This window comes from Lithobates pipiens, unplaced genomic scaffold (assembly GCF_037356315.1).
Source record: "Lithobates pipiens isolate NorthernLeopardFrog02 unplaced genomic scaffold, aLitPip1_a1.2 Scaffold_27, whole genome shotgun sequence".
Classification (NCBI taxonomy): Eukaryota; Metazoa; Chordata; class Amphibia; order Anura; family Ranidae; genus Lithobates; species Lithobates pipiens.
The window spans coordinates 3,010,504-3,024,999 of record NW_027507788.1 but is presented as its reverse complement, the minus strand read 5'-3'; the positions used below and the strand labels follow the sequence as shown (position 1 = coordinate 3,024,999).

Sequence of the window (14,496 nt, the reverse complement as noted above, 5' to 3'; positions counted from 1 at the left end):
TCATCATCATCATCATCATCATCATTAGCTGTTACTATCAGGTCCACAAAAGAGCTGTTCCAGCTAATCGTTCCAGCCTACTCTTTTTTGCCAATTTGTATAGGGACAGGCAGGAAGCAGTGTGTCAGGCAGTGAGGATAATTTTAAAGACTTGCTGTTACTATTAGTTCCACAAAGGTTCTTTTCAGGACTGGTATCAGTGGTACGGTAATAGGCTTGTACACGTATAATATTCTTTCTTCCAAATATAGAAAGAATATTATACTTGACTGCTGCCCTTCTGCTGCAGTCTGCTAATCATTCACAACTCACTTGTTCCACAAAGCTCTTTATCAGGACTGGTAACTTGGTCTGTCTAGGGTGCTACGGTACATAGGCTTGGGTGCGGTACAGTCTGCTGTTCTGTAAGGACCGCTATCGGTCCACAATACATAGGGTTGCCGTGCACTACTGCTGACCGCTGCCCTATACTGCAGCAGTCCTTCATTGGTATAGGGACTGACGTACAGTCTGCTAATCACTAACACACAACCTGCTTGGTCCACAAAAGTTCTTATAAGGACTGGTAACTTGGTATAGGGTGCTACGGTACATAGGCTTGAGTGCGGTACAGTCTGCTGTTCTGTAAGGACCGCTATCGGTCCACAATACATAGGGTTGCCGTGCACTACTGCTGACCGCTGCCCTATACTGCAGCAGTCCTTCATTGGTATAGGGACTGACGTACAGTCTGCTAATCACTAACACACAACCTGCTTGGTCCACAAAAGTTCTTATAAGGACTGGTAACTTGGTATAGGGTGCTACGGTACATAGGCTTGAGTGCGGTACAGTCTGCTGTTCTGTAAGGACCGCTATCGGTCCACAATACATAGGGTTGCCGTGCACTACTGCTGACCGCTGCCCTATACTGCAGCAGTCCTTCATTGGTATAGGGACTGACGTACAGTCTGCTAATCACTAACACACAACCTGCTTGTTCCACAAAAGTTCTTATAAGGACTGGTAACTTGGTATAGGGTGCTACGGTACATAGGCTTGAGTGCGGTACAGTCTGCTGTTCTGTAAGGACCGCTATCGGTCCACAATAGATAGGGTTGACGTGCACCACTGCTGACCGCTGCCCTATACTGCAGCAGTCCTTCAGCGGTATAGGGACTGACGTACAGTCTGCTAAACACTAATACACAACCTGCTTGGTCCACAAAAGTTCTTATAAGGACTGGTAACTTGGTATAGGGTGCTACGGTACATAGGCTTGAGTGCGGTACAGTCTGCTGTTCTGTAAGGACCGCTATCGGTCCACAATAGATAGGGTTGACGTGCACCACTGCTGACCGCTGCCCTATACTGCAGCAGTCCTTCAGCGGTATAGGGACTGACGTACAGTCTGCTAAACACTAATACACAACCTGCTTGGTCCACAAAAGTTCTTATAAGGACTGGTAACTTGGTATAGGGTGCTACGGTACATAGGCTTGAGTGCGGTACAGTCTGCTGTTCTGTAAGGACCGCTATCGGTCCACAATAGATAGGGTTGACGTGCACCACTGCTGACCGCTGCCCTATACTGCAGCAGTCCTTCAGCGGTATAGGGACTGACGCACAGTCTGCTAAACACTAACACACAACCTGCTTGGTCCACAAAAGTTTTTATAAGGACTGGTAACTTGGTATAGGGTGCTACGGTACATAGGCCTGAGTGCGTTACAGTCTGCTGTTCTGTAAGGACCGCTATCGGTCCACAATACATAGGGTTGCCGTGCACTACTGCTGACCGCTGCCCTATACTGCAGCAGTCCTTCATTGGTATAGGGACTGACGTACAGTCTGCTAATCACTAACACACAACCTGCTTGGTCCACAAAAGTTCTTATAAGGACTGGTAACTTGGTATAGGGTGCTACGGTACATAGGCCTGAGTGCGTTACAGTCTGCTGTTCTGTAAGGACCGCTATCGGTCCACAATACATAGGGTTGACGTGCACCACTGCTGACCGCTGCCCTATACTGCAGCAGTCCTTCAGCGGTATAGGGACTGACGTACAGTCTGCTAAACACTAATACACAACCTGCTTGGTCCACAAAAGTTCTTATAAGGACTGGTAACTTGGTATAGGGTGCTACGGTACATAGGCTTGAGTGCGGTACAGTCTGCTGTTCTGTAAGGACCGCTATCGGTCCACAATACATAGGGTTGCCGTGCACTACTGCTGACCGCTGCCCTATACTGCAGCAGTCCTTCATTGGTATAGGGACTGACGTACAGTCTGCTAATCACTAACACACAACCTGCTTGTTCCACAAAAGTTCTTATAAGGACTGGTAACTTGGTATAGGGTGCTACGGTACATAGGCTTGAGTGCGGTACAGTCTGCTGTTCTGTAAGGACCGCTATCGGTCCACAATAGATAGGGTTGACGTGCACCACTGCTGACCGCTGCCCTATACTGCAGCAGTCCTTCAGCGGTATAGGGACTGACGTACAGTCTGCTAAACACTAATACACAACCTGCTTGGTCCACAAAAGTTCTTATAAGGACTGGTAACTTGGTATAGGGTGCTACGGTACATAGGCTTGAGTGCGGTACAGTCTGCTGTTCTGTAAGGACCGCTATCGGTCCACAATAGATAGGGTTGACGTGCACCACTGCTGACCGCTGCCCTATACTGCAGCAGTCCTTCAGCGGTATAGGGACTGACGTACAGTCTGCTAAACACTAATACACAACCTGCTTGGTCCACAAAAGTTCTTATAAGGACTGGTAACTTGGTATAGGGTGCTACGGTACATAGGCTTGAGTGCGGTACAGTCTGCTGTTCTGTAAGGACCGCTATAGGTCCACAATAGATAGGGTTGACGTGCACCACTGCTGACCGCTCACCTATACTGCAGCAGTCCTTCAGCGGTATAGGGACTAAGAGTTTTGTCACAGGGTCATTTAAAAAATGACATGCAGAGGAAGAGGCAGGCCCTTCCGCAGGGGTGGTAGGGGTAGGGCAGGAGCAACAGGCTTGAGCCAAAGTGGGAAGTTGCAGAAGGTGCGTTCAATTACTTTAAAGGATGCACCAGACTTGGTTGAGTGGCTCGCTCAGCCTTACTCTTCTGCACCCTCCTCATCCTCTCGATCTGCACCCTCTTCTTCACTCTCTGCTATGTGCACCCCCAAAGACACTACCACCAACAACACGACCACCACCACCACCACCACATACCTTCCGCTTGAGTCACTGGAATTATTTTCCGATCCATATCAAGAGGACATTTCTGATGCGCAGCCACTCTTGGTATTGGATCAGGAAGAGGAGGTAGCAACAAGCGCTACTCAGCAGTCTGACGCCAGTACCCAGATCAGCCCAAGGAGGAGGTTGGTCCCCGGTGTTGCTGCCTACTCTACTTATAGCGGTGGGGAAGGTGACGTTGATGATGACGTGTCTAGTGATGTCACGTGGGTGCCCACAAGAGAGGAAGAGGAGGGGAGTTCAGAGGGAGATATGGACCAGCAGATAGGGAGGAGAAGCAGCAATGACTTACATTGCACAGCAGGGACAAAGCAGACTGCAAATGTATCAGGAGCGAGTCATCGACCATGTACGGTCACATCTGGCGCTCCCAGGACACCGGCACATGGCTCCGCAGTGTGGGCTTTTTTTAACGTGTCCGCTGCTGACAATAGCGTTGCCATCTGCAATCTTTGCAGTCAACGCGTTAGTCGCGGTAAGCCCAATACTCACCTAGGGACGACCGCCTTAAGAAGGCACATGAGCAGCCATCACCGAGCCCAGTGGGAGCAACGGAACACACAAAGCCACACTGCAGGCTCTCACCGTCCAGCCTCGTCTTCTACTTCTCCTTCTCCTCTCTCCTCACAATTGTCCTCCACTCCACCTTCCATCACGCCAAGCTCACATTTTTCTGCAAAAAGGCAGGCTTCCGTGGGCCTAATGTTTGAGCGTAAAAAAATGATGACGCCGGATAACCCTCTTGCCCAACGGTTGGCGGCTGGCTTGTCAGAACTCATAGCCCGCCAACTACTGCCATATAAACTGGTGGACTCGGAGGCCTTTCGCAAATTTGTGGCCATTGGAACACCACAATGGAAGGTCCCAGGAAGGAAGTATTTCTCAGAGAAGGGCATCCCAGAGCTATATGGCCATGTTCAGCGGCAAGTGAATGTATCTCTGGCACACAGTGTCGGTGCCAAGATACATCTGACCACAGACACGTGGTCTAGCAAACACGGGCAGGGAAGGTATATCAGTTTTACTGCCCACTGGGTGAACCTTCTGACGGCCGTCAAGCATGTAACCCGTGGCACCCGTGTAGATTTGGTTTTACCGCCACGGATTGCATGCAGGCCTGACTCTTCTTCTCCTCCTCCTACTCCATCCTCCTCCCTCTCCTCCTCAGCTGCCTCCTCCTTTTCCGCTGCTAGCGTCTCTTCCACTGCACCGCCCAAGCTCCCCAGAACCTATTCCACATGCCAGGTGAGACGTTGCCATGCCGTGCTGCGTCTGTTGTGCCTGGAAGCAAAGAGCCACACTGGCCCGGCACTCCTTTCAGCTTTGCGTTCACAGGCAGATGAGTGGCTAACACCGCTCAATTTGACAGTTGGTAAAGTGGTGTGTGACAACGGTGCCAATCTGCTTAGCGCATTGAAACAGGGCAAAATCACGCACGTGCCGTGCATGGCACACGTCTTAAACTTGGTCGTGCAGCGATTCCTTGTCAAATACCCTGGGGTCCAGGACATCTTGCGGCAGGCAAGGAAAATCTCGGCCCATTTCAGAAGATCTTACACGGCCATGGCTCGCCTTGCTGACATTCAGCGGCGACACCATCTGCCGGTCAGACGTCTTATTTGCGATTGCCCGACGCGATGGAACTCAACCTTCTATATGCTTGATAGGCTGCTCCAGCAGAAACGTGCAGTTAACGTCTACCTGTATGAACTCTGCGAAAGAAACGGTTCTGGGGAGCTGGGTTTTTTTTCACCGCGCCAGTGGCTGCTCATGCGCGACACATGCAGACTTCTGCGGCCATTTGAGGAGATCACCAAACTGGTCAGTCGCAGCCATGGCGCCATCAGTGACATGGTACCTTATGCCTTCTTTCTGGAGCGTGCATTGCGTCGTGTCATTGATCAGGCTGTGGAGGAGCAGGAGCGGGAAGATGAGGAAGTCGCAATGCTGGATGAATTCCCAGGGGGGGCTACTCTATCTGAGACAAGTCAACAACAGGAGTCTGATGAGGAGTCAGAGGAGGATGGTGCCGGGGCGGATGAGCAGGAGCAAGAAGAGCATGCTTTAAACCTTTCTGGGATCCCTGTTGTGCGAGGATGGGGAGAGGAGAATGAAGAGGACGACATTATCCTGGATGATGAGCAGGAGCCAGGCCACCACACCGCTTCCACTTTAGTGCAAATGGGGGCCTTCATGCTCCAGTGTTTTAATAGGGACCCCCGTATAAAAAGCATGAGGGTCAAGGACCAGTACTGGGTGGCAACGTACTTAGACCCCCGGTACAAACACAAAATGGCGGAAATGTTACCGCCGTCGCAGAGGGCTGTCAGAATGCAGCACTTCCAGGCCTTGCTTCGAGAAATGCTGCATTCTGCTTTTGCGTGCGCTGGCAGAGGAGCAATTCCCACTCCCAGAGAAGGATTTGCGGGTACCAATCCAACAGCGCCTGCAAGAAGAGGCCGGTTTGAAGATGTGTTGGTGACTTCGGATATGAGGTCATTCTTTCAGCCGACCCATCGACAGGTGTCATCCGGATCCAGCATCAGGGAACGCCTAGACCGTCAGGTGTCCGACTACATTGGGTTAACGGCCGATGTGGACGCTCTGAGGAGTGATGAACCCCTAGACTACTGGGTGGGCAGGCTTGACCTCTGGCCAGAGCTTGCCCAATTTGCAATCGAACTGTTGGCTTGCCCCTCATCCAGTGTCCTGTCCGAAAGGACGTTCAGCGCAGCAGGGGGGATTGTGACCGATAAGCGTACTCGCCTAGCTCACCACAGTGTTAACTACCTCACATTTCTAAAAATGAATGAGGCATGGATCTCGGAGGAATTCAACACATGTGATCAGTAGACCATGTATATGTCTATAAACAATTTTTGGAATCAAGCACACAGACCTTCTTAATTCATTTGGCTCACTTCCCTGACCCAAAAAAGCACACCGTACTATATGCCCCTACCCTCCTCTTTGAAGAGGTTGAGCGGTGTCATATTTCTACTGGGGCTGCTTATTATGAGGGGTTCCCACCATCCCTGTGCTGTGCTGACTTCCTCCTGGGTGTTCTTATTATGAGGGGCTCCCACCATCCCTGTGCTGTGCTGACTTCCTCCTGGGGGTTCTTATTATGAGGGGATCACACCATCCCTGTGCTGTGCTGACTTCCTCCTGGGGCTGCTTACGGTGCTGCTGTCAGCGCTGTATGTCACGGAGCTGCTGTCAGCGCTGTATGTCACGGAGCTGCTGTCAGCGCTGTATGTCACGGAGCTGCTGTCAGCGCTGTATGTCACGGAGCTGCTGTCAGCGCTGTATGTCACGGAGCTGCTGTCAGCGCTGTATGTCACGGAGCTGCTGTCAGCGCTGTATGTCACGGAGCTGCTGTCAGCGCTGTATGTCACGGAGCTGCTGTCAGCGCTGTATGTCACGGAGCTGCTGTCAGCGCTGTATGTCACGGAGCTGCTGTCAGCGCTGTATGTCACGGAGCTGCTGTCAGCGCTGTATGTCACGGAGCTGCTGTCAGCGCTGTATGTCACGGAGCTGCTGTCAGCGCTGTATGTCACGGAGCTGCTGTCAGCGCTGTATGTCACGGTGCTGCTGTCAGCGCTGTATGTCACGGAGCTGCTGTCAGCGCTGTATGTCACGGAGCTGCTGTCAGCGCTGTATGTCACGGTGCTGCTGTCAGCGCTGTATGTCACGGAGCTGCTGTCAGCGCTGTATGTCACGGAGCTGCTGTCAGCGCTGTATGTCACGGAGCTGCTGTCAGCGCTGTATGTCACGGAGCTGCTGTCAGCGCTGTATGTCACGGAGCTGCTGTCAGCGCTGTATGTCACGGAGCTGCTGTCAGCGCTGTATGTCACGGAGCTGCTGTCAGCGCTGTATGTCACGGTGCTGCTGTCAGCGCTGTATGTCACGGAGCTGCTGTCAGCGCTGTATGTCACGGAGCTGCTGTCAGTGCTGTATGTCACGGAGCTGCTGTCAGCGCTGTATGTCACGGAGCTGCTGTCAGCGCTGTATGTCACGGTGCTGCTGTCAGCGCTGTATGTCACGGAGCTGCTGTCAGCGCTGTATGTCACGGAGCTGCTGTCAGTGCTGTATGTCACGGAGCTGCTGTCAGCGCTGTATGTCACGGAGCTGCTGTCAGCGCTGTATGTCACGGAGCTGCTGTCAGCGCTGTATGTCACGGTGCTGCTGTCAGCGCTGTATGTCACGGAGCTGCTGTCAGCGCTGTATGTCACGGAGCTGCTGTCAGCGCTGTATGTCACGGAGATGCTGTCAGCGCTGTATGTCACGGAGCTGCTGTCAGCGCTGTATGTCACGGAGCTGCTGTCAGCGCTGTATGTCACGGTGCTGATGTCAGTGCTCTGTATTACGGTGCTGCTGTCAGTGCTCTGTATCTCCTGCACCCTCTTGTTTGCCTACCCTGGTCCCTGACCTTCCCTCTCCTCCATTGCCTTCATTAGCTCCATAGTCCTGAATTGTCAGAACAATTTCCCAAATAAAAAAAAAATGCTTGTAGTTATCGATCCCAAATTCACCTCATACATGTATTATGCTATTGTCCAGGTGGTGGGACTACGTGCTACCCCCTAATAATTACCCCGTGGCCGCAAATTCGACCTAAAGGTTTGCGAAATTCGCCTCCCATTGAAGTCAATGGAGCCCGCGGCGAACGGTCGTTTTCGCGAACGTTTGTGTCCGTTCGCGTTTCGCGTTCGCGAAACGTCCCGTCGGAAGTTCGTCCATCACTAGTGTGGTGTCCCCAGAATTCTGGAGCCCCTGCTGGAGCCCCTCCCCTGGAATGCTGGAGCCCCTCCCCGAGCCCCTCTATGGAATGCTGGAGCCCCTTCCCTGGAGTGCTGGAGCTCCTCCCGAAGCCCCTCTCCAGAATGCTGGAGCCCCTCCCCTGGAGTGCTGGAGCTCCTCCCGAAGCCCCTCTCCGGAATGCTGGAGCGCCTCCTCAAGCCCCTCTCCGGAATGATGGAGCCCCTCCAGAATGCTGCAGTCCCTCCCCCGGAATGCTGGAGCTCCTCCCTGAGCCCATCTCCGGAACGCTGGAGCCCCTTCCCGAGCCCCTCCCTGGAAAGCTGGCGCCCCTCCCCGGAATACTGGAGCCCCTCCCCGAGCCCCTTTCTGGAATGCTGGAGCCCCTCCCCCGAGCCCCTCTCCGGAATGCTGTTGCTCCTCCCTGAGCCCCTCTACGGAATGCTGGAGCCCCTTCCCCGGAATGCTGGAGCCCCTTCCCCGGAATGCTGGAGCCCTTCCCGAGCCCCTCTCCAGAATGTTGGAGCCCCTCTCAGACGTCTTCTTATCAGTTACCAGCCATGTTGTGTCTTCCTTGTCCATGGAGGATTCTGGGTAATCTGCTCTCCAGCACAAAACATCTTCTGAATCTTCTACAGATGTGTGTGTGGTCAGCTAAGAGCTGCAGAGGATTCGGGTTCCTATCCTTGTCCCCCCCCCCCCCGACGCCATCTCCGAGGTCCCCGAGGTCCCCTCCCCCCCCCCCACGCCATCTCCGAGCCACATCCACTTCCCGACATTTGTTATCTGTTATTTCCAGATGTGAAACTAATAACAGCGAAAAAAGACTGATTGGTCCATCAAGTCTGCAATATAAACGTTTTTATCTGAGTCCAGATCTATGATTATCACAAATTTGTCTGAAGTCACTTACTGTTGACTGACCCACTACCTCTGCTGGAAGTCTGTTCCAACCATCAACTACTCTTTCAGTAACATAATACTTTCTAAGGTTGGTTTTGAACTTTCCTTCTACTAGCTTGAGGTCATGTAGGATCTATATAGAGGAATCCAGACCTCCTTCCTCCTGCTGGTGACCCCTCTAGTAATATAAAGATCTATATAGAGGAATCAGGACCTCCTTCCTCCTGCTGGTGACCCCTCTAGTGATATAAAGATCTATATAGAGGAATCAGGACCTCCTTCCTCCTCCTGGTGACCCCTCTAGTGATATAAAGATCTATATAGAGGAATCAGGACCTCCTTCCTCCTGCTGGTGACCCCTCTAGTGATATAAAGATCTATATAGAGGAATCAGGACCTCCTTCCTCCTCCTGGTGACCCCTCTAGTGATATAAAGATCTATATAGAGGAATCAGGACCTCCTTCCTCCTGCTGGTGACCCCTCTAGTAATATAAAGATCTATATAGAGGAATCAGGACCTCCTTCCTCCTGCCGGTGATCCCTCTAGTGATATAAAGATCTATATAGAGGAATCAGGACCTCCTTCCTCCTCCTGGTGACCCCTCTAGTGATATAAAGATCTATATAGAGGAATCAGGACCTCCTTCCTCCTTCTGGAGACCCCTCTAGTGATATAAAGATCTATATAGAGTAATCAGGACCTCCTTCCTCCTGCTGGTGACCCCTCTAGTGATATAAAGATCTATATAGAGGAATCAGGACCTCCTTCCTCCTGCTGGTGACCCCTCTAGTGATATAAAGATCTATATAGAGGAATCAGGACCTCCTTCCTCCTCCTGGTGACCCCTCTAGTGATATAAAGATCTATATAGAGGAATCAGGACCTCCTTCCTCCTGCCGGTGACCCCTCTAGTGATATAAAGATCTATATAGAGGAATCAGGACCTCCTTCCTCCTGCCGGTGACCCCTCTAGTGATATAAAGCTCTATATAGAGGAATTAGGACCTCCTTCCTCCTGCTGGTGACCCCTCTAGTGATATAAAGATCTATATAGAGGAATCAGGACCTCCTTCCTCCTCCTGGTGACCCCTCTAGTGATATAAAGATCTATATAGAGGAATCAGGACCTCCTTCCTCCTCCTGGTGACCCCTCTAGTGATATAAAGATCTATATAGAGGAATCAGGACCTCCTTCCTCCTGCCGGTGATCCCTCTAGTGATATAAAGATCTATATAGAGGAATCAGGACCTCCTTCCTCCTCCTGGTGACCCCTCTAGTGATATAAAGATCTATATAGAGGAATCAGGACCTCCTTCCTCCTGCCGGTGATCCCTCTAGTGATATAAAGATCTATATAGAGGAATCAGGACCTCCTTCCTCCTCCTGGTGACCCCTCTAGTGATATAAAGATCTATATAGAGGAATCAGGACCTCCTTCCTCCTGCCGGTGATCCCTCTAGTGATATAAAGATCTATATAGAGGAATCAGGACCTCCTTCCTCCTGCCGGTGATCCCTCTAGTGATATAAAGATCTATATAGAGGAATCAGGACCTCCTTCCTCCTGCTGGTGACCCCTCTAGTGATATAAAGATCTATATAGAGGAATCAGGACCTCCTTCCTCCTCCTGGTGACCCCTCTAGTGATATAAAGATCTATATAGAGGAATCAGGACCTCCTTCCTCCTGCCGGTGACCCCTCTAGTGATATAAAGATCTATATAGAGGAATCAGGACCTCCTTCCTCCTGCCGGTGATCCCTCTAGTGATATAAAGATCTATATAGAGGAATCAGGACCTCCTTCCTCCTGCCGGTGATCCCTCTAGTGATATAAAGATCTATTCAGAGTAATCAGGACCTCCTTCCTCCTGCTGGTGGCCCCTCTAGTGATATAAAGATCTATATAGAGGAATCAGGACCTCCTTCCTCCTGCCGGTGATCCCTCTAGTGATATAAAGATCTATATAGAGGAATCAGGACCTCCTTCCTCCCGCCGGTGATCCCTCTAGTGATATAAAGATCTATATAGAGGAATCAGGACCTCCTTCCTCCTGCCGGTGATCCCTCTAGTGATATAAAGATCTATTCAGAGTAATCAGGACCTCCTTCCTCCTGCTGGTGGCCCCTCTAGTGATATAAAGATCTATATAGAGGAATCAGGACCTCCTTCCTCCTTCTGATGACCCCTCTAGTGATATAAAGATCTCTATAGAGGAATCAGGACCTCCTTCCTCCTGCCGGTGACCCCTCTAGTGATATAAAGATCTATATAGAGGAATCAGGACCTCCTTCCTCCTGCCGGTGACCCCTCTAGTGATATAAAGATCTATATAGAGGAATCAGGACCTCCTTCCTCCTGCCGGTGACCCCTCTAGTGATATAAAGATCTATATAGAGGAATCAGGACCTCCTTCCTCCTGCAGGTGACCCCTCTAGTGATCTATATAGAGGAATCGGGATCTCCTTCCTCCTGGTGATCCCTCTAGTGATATAAAGATCTATATAGAGGAATCAGGACCTCCTTCCTCCTGCCGGTGATCCCTCTAGTGATATAAAGATCTATATAGAGGAATCAGGACCTCCTTCCTCCTGCCGGTGACCCCTCTAGTGATATAAAGATCTATATACAGGAATCAGGACCCCCTTCCTCCTGCTGATGACCCCTCTAGTGATATAAAGATCTATATAGAGGAATCAGGACCTCCTTCCTCCTGCTGGTGACCCCTCTAGTGATATAAAGATCTATATACAGGAATCAGGACCTCCTTCCTCCTGCTGATGACCCCTCTAGTGATATAAAGATCTCTATAGAGGAATCAGGACCTCCTTCCTCCTGCCGGTGACCCCTCTAGTGATATAAAGATCTATATAGAGGAATCAGGACCTCCTTCCTCCTTCTGGAGACCCCTCTAGTGATATCAAGATCTATATAGAGGAATCAGGACCTCCTTCCTCCTGCTGGTGACCCCTCTAGTGATATAAAGATCTATATAGAGGAATCAGGACCTCCTTCCTCCTGCTGGTGACCCCTCTAGTGATATAAAGATCTATATAGAGGAATCAGGACCTCCTTCCTCCTTCTGGAGACCCCTCTAGTGATATAAAGATCTATATAGAGGAATCAGGACCTCCTTCCTCCTGCCGGTGACCCCTCTAGTGATATAAAGATCTATATAGAGGAATCGGGACCTACTTCCTCCTGCCGGTGACCCCTCTAGTGATATAAAGATCTATATAGTGGAATCAGGACCTCCTTCCTCCTGCCGGTGATCCCTCTAGTGATATAAAGATCTATATAGAGGAATCAGGACCTCCTTCCTCCTGCCGGTGATCCCTCTAGTGATATAAAGATCTATATAGAGGAATCAGGACCTCCTTCCTCCCGCTGGTGATCCCTCTAATGATATAAAGATATATATAGAGGAATCAGGACCTCCTTCCTCCTGCTGGTGACCCCTCTAGTGATATAAAGATCTATATAGAGGAATCAGGACCTCCTTCCTCCTGCCGGTGATCCCTCTAGTGATATAAAGATCTATATAGAGTAATCAGGACCTCCTTCCTCCTGCTGATGACCCCTCTAGTGATATAAAGATCTCTATAGAGGAATCAGGACCTCCTTCCTCCTGCTGGTGACCCCTCTAGTGATATAAAGATATATATAGAGGAATCAGGACCTCCTTCCTCCTGCTGATGACCCCTCTAGTGATATAAAGATCTCTATAGAGGAATCAGGACCTCCTTCCTCCTGCTGGTGACCCCTCTAATGATATAAAGATATATATAGAGGAATCAGGACCTCCTTCCTCCTGCTGGTGACCCCTCTAGTGATATAAAGATCTATATAGAGGAATCAGGACCTCCTTCCTCCTGCCGGTGATCCCTCTAGTGATATAAAGATCTATATAGAGTAATCAGGACCTCCTTCCTCCTGCTGATGACCCCTCTAGTGATATAAAGATCTCTATAGAGGAATCAGGACCTCCTTCCTCCTGCTGGTGACCCCTCTAGTGATATAAAGATCTATATAGAGGAATCAGGACCTACTTCCTCCTGCCGGTGACCCCTCTAGTGATATAAAGATCTATATAGTGGAATCAGGACCTCCTTCCTCCTTCTGGAGACCCCTCTAGTGATATAAAGATCTATATAGAGGAATCAGGACCTACTTCCTCCTGCCGGTGACCCCTCTAGTGATATAAAGATCTATATAGTGGAATCAGGACCTCCTTCCTCCTGCCGGTGACCCCTCTAGTGATATAAAGATCTATATAGAGGAATCCGGACCTCCTTCCTCCTTCTGGAGACCCCTCTAGTGATATAAAGATATATATAGAGGAATCAGGACCTCCTTCCTCCTGCTGGTGACCCCTCTAGTGATATAAAGATCTATATAGAGGAATCAGGACCTCCTTCCTCCTGCCGGTGATCCCTCTAGTGATATAAAGATCTATATAGAGTAATCAGGACCTCCTTCCTCCTCCTGGTGACCCCTCTAGTGATATAAAGATCTATATAGAGGAATCAGGACCTCCTTCCTCCTGCTGGTGACCCCTCTAGTGATATAAAGATCTATATAGAGGAATCAGGACCTCCTTCCTCCTGCTGGTGACCCCTCTAGTGATATAAAGATGTATATAGAGTAATCAGGACCTCCTTCCTCCTCCTGGTGACCCCTCTAGTGATATAAAGATCTATATAGAGTAATCAGGACCTCCTTCCTCCTCCTGGTGACCCCTCTAGTGATATAAAGATCTATATAGAGGAATCAGGACCTCCTTCCTCCTGCTGGTGACCCCTCTAGTGATATAAAGATCTATATAGAGGAATCAGGACCTCCTTCCTCCTGCTGGTGACCCCTCTAGTGATATAAAGATCTATATAGAGGAATCAGGACCTCCTTCCTCCTCCCGGTGATCCCTCTAGTGATATAAAGATGTATATAGAGTAATCAGGACCTCCTTCCTCCTGCTGGTGACCCCTCTAGTGATAAAAAGATGTATATAGAGGAATCAGGACCTCCTTCCTCCTGCTGGTGACCCCTCTTGCACTCTGCAGTGTTGTTGAGCATCATAGGAATTTTAGTTCCAAAACATGTGGGGTGCCAAGGTTTGCCATCACTGATATAGAGGAATCAGGACTTACTTCCTCATGAGAATAGAGAATCGGGTGCAGAAAGTGGATGAGTGACAGTAAAAAGTGGGGTGCGGTGTGTCTGGGCATTGGGATGCAGGAAGAATTGTTTAGAAGACAGATTCATGCACTTCTATTAGTTGCAGGTTGTACTTGCAAGTATAGATTATTATTCTTAAAGCTTTTAAAAATGTCTCTGTCTATATCAGGGGTTTCTAAGCTCTCTAAAGAAAGGGACAGTTTACTGTCCTTAAGACTTTAGGGGGGAGCGGACTGTGACCGGTGGGAGCAAACAATGCTCCATCTTTGTTATTAGGGGGAGAAATAGTTGGTGTCAATGGCAGGAATAGTGCCCCATTGTTGGTGTCAATGGCAGGAATAGTGCCTCAAGGGCCAGAAAAAGGCACGCAAAGGGCCACAGTTTGGAGACCACTGGTCTAGAAGAATAGTGAC

At 50.0% G+C, this 14,496-nt stretch overlaps 1 protein-coding gene across 2 annotated transcripts in view; it reads left to right on the top strand.

The window, feature by feature from the left end:
- CROCC (ciliary rootlet coiled-coil, rootletin) overlaps positions 1–14,496 on the top strand; it is an 80,724-nt gene that overhangs the window by 7,517 nt on the left and 58,711 nt on the right. The window lies entirely within an intron of this gene.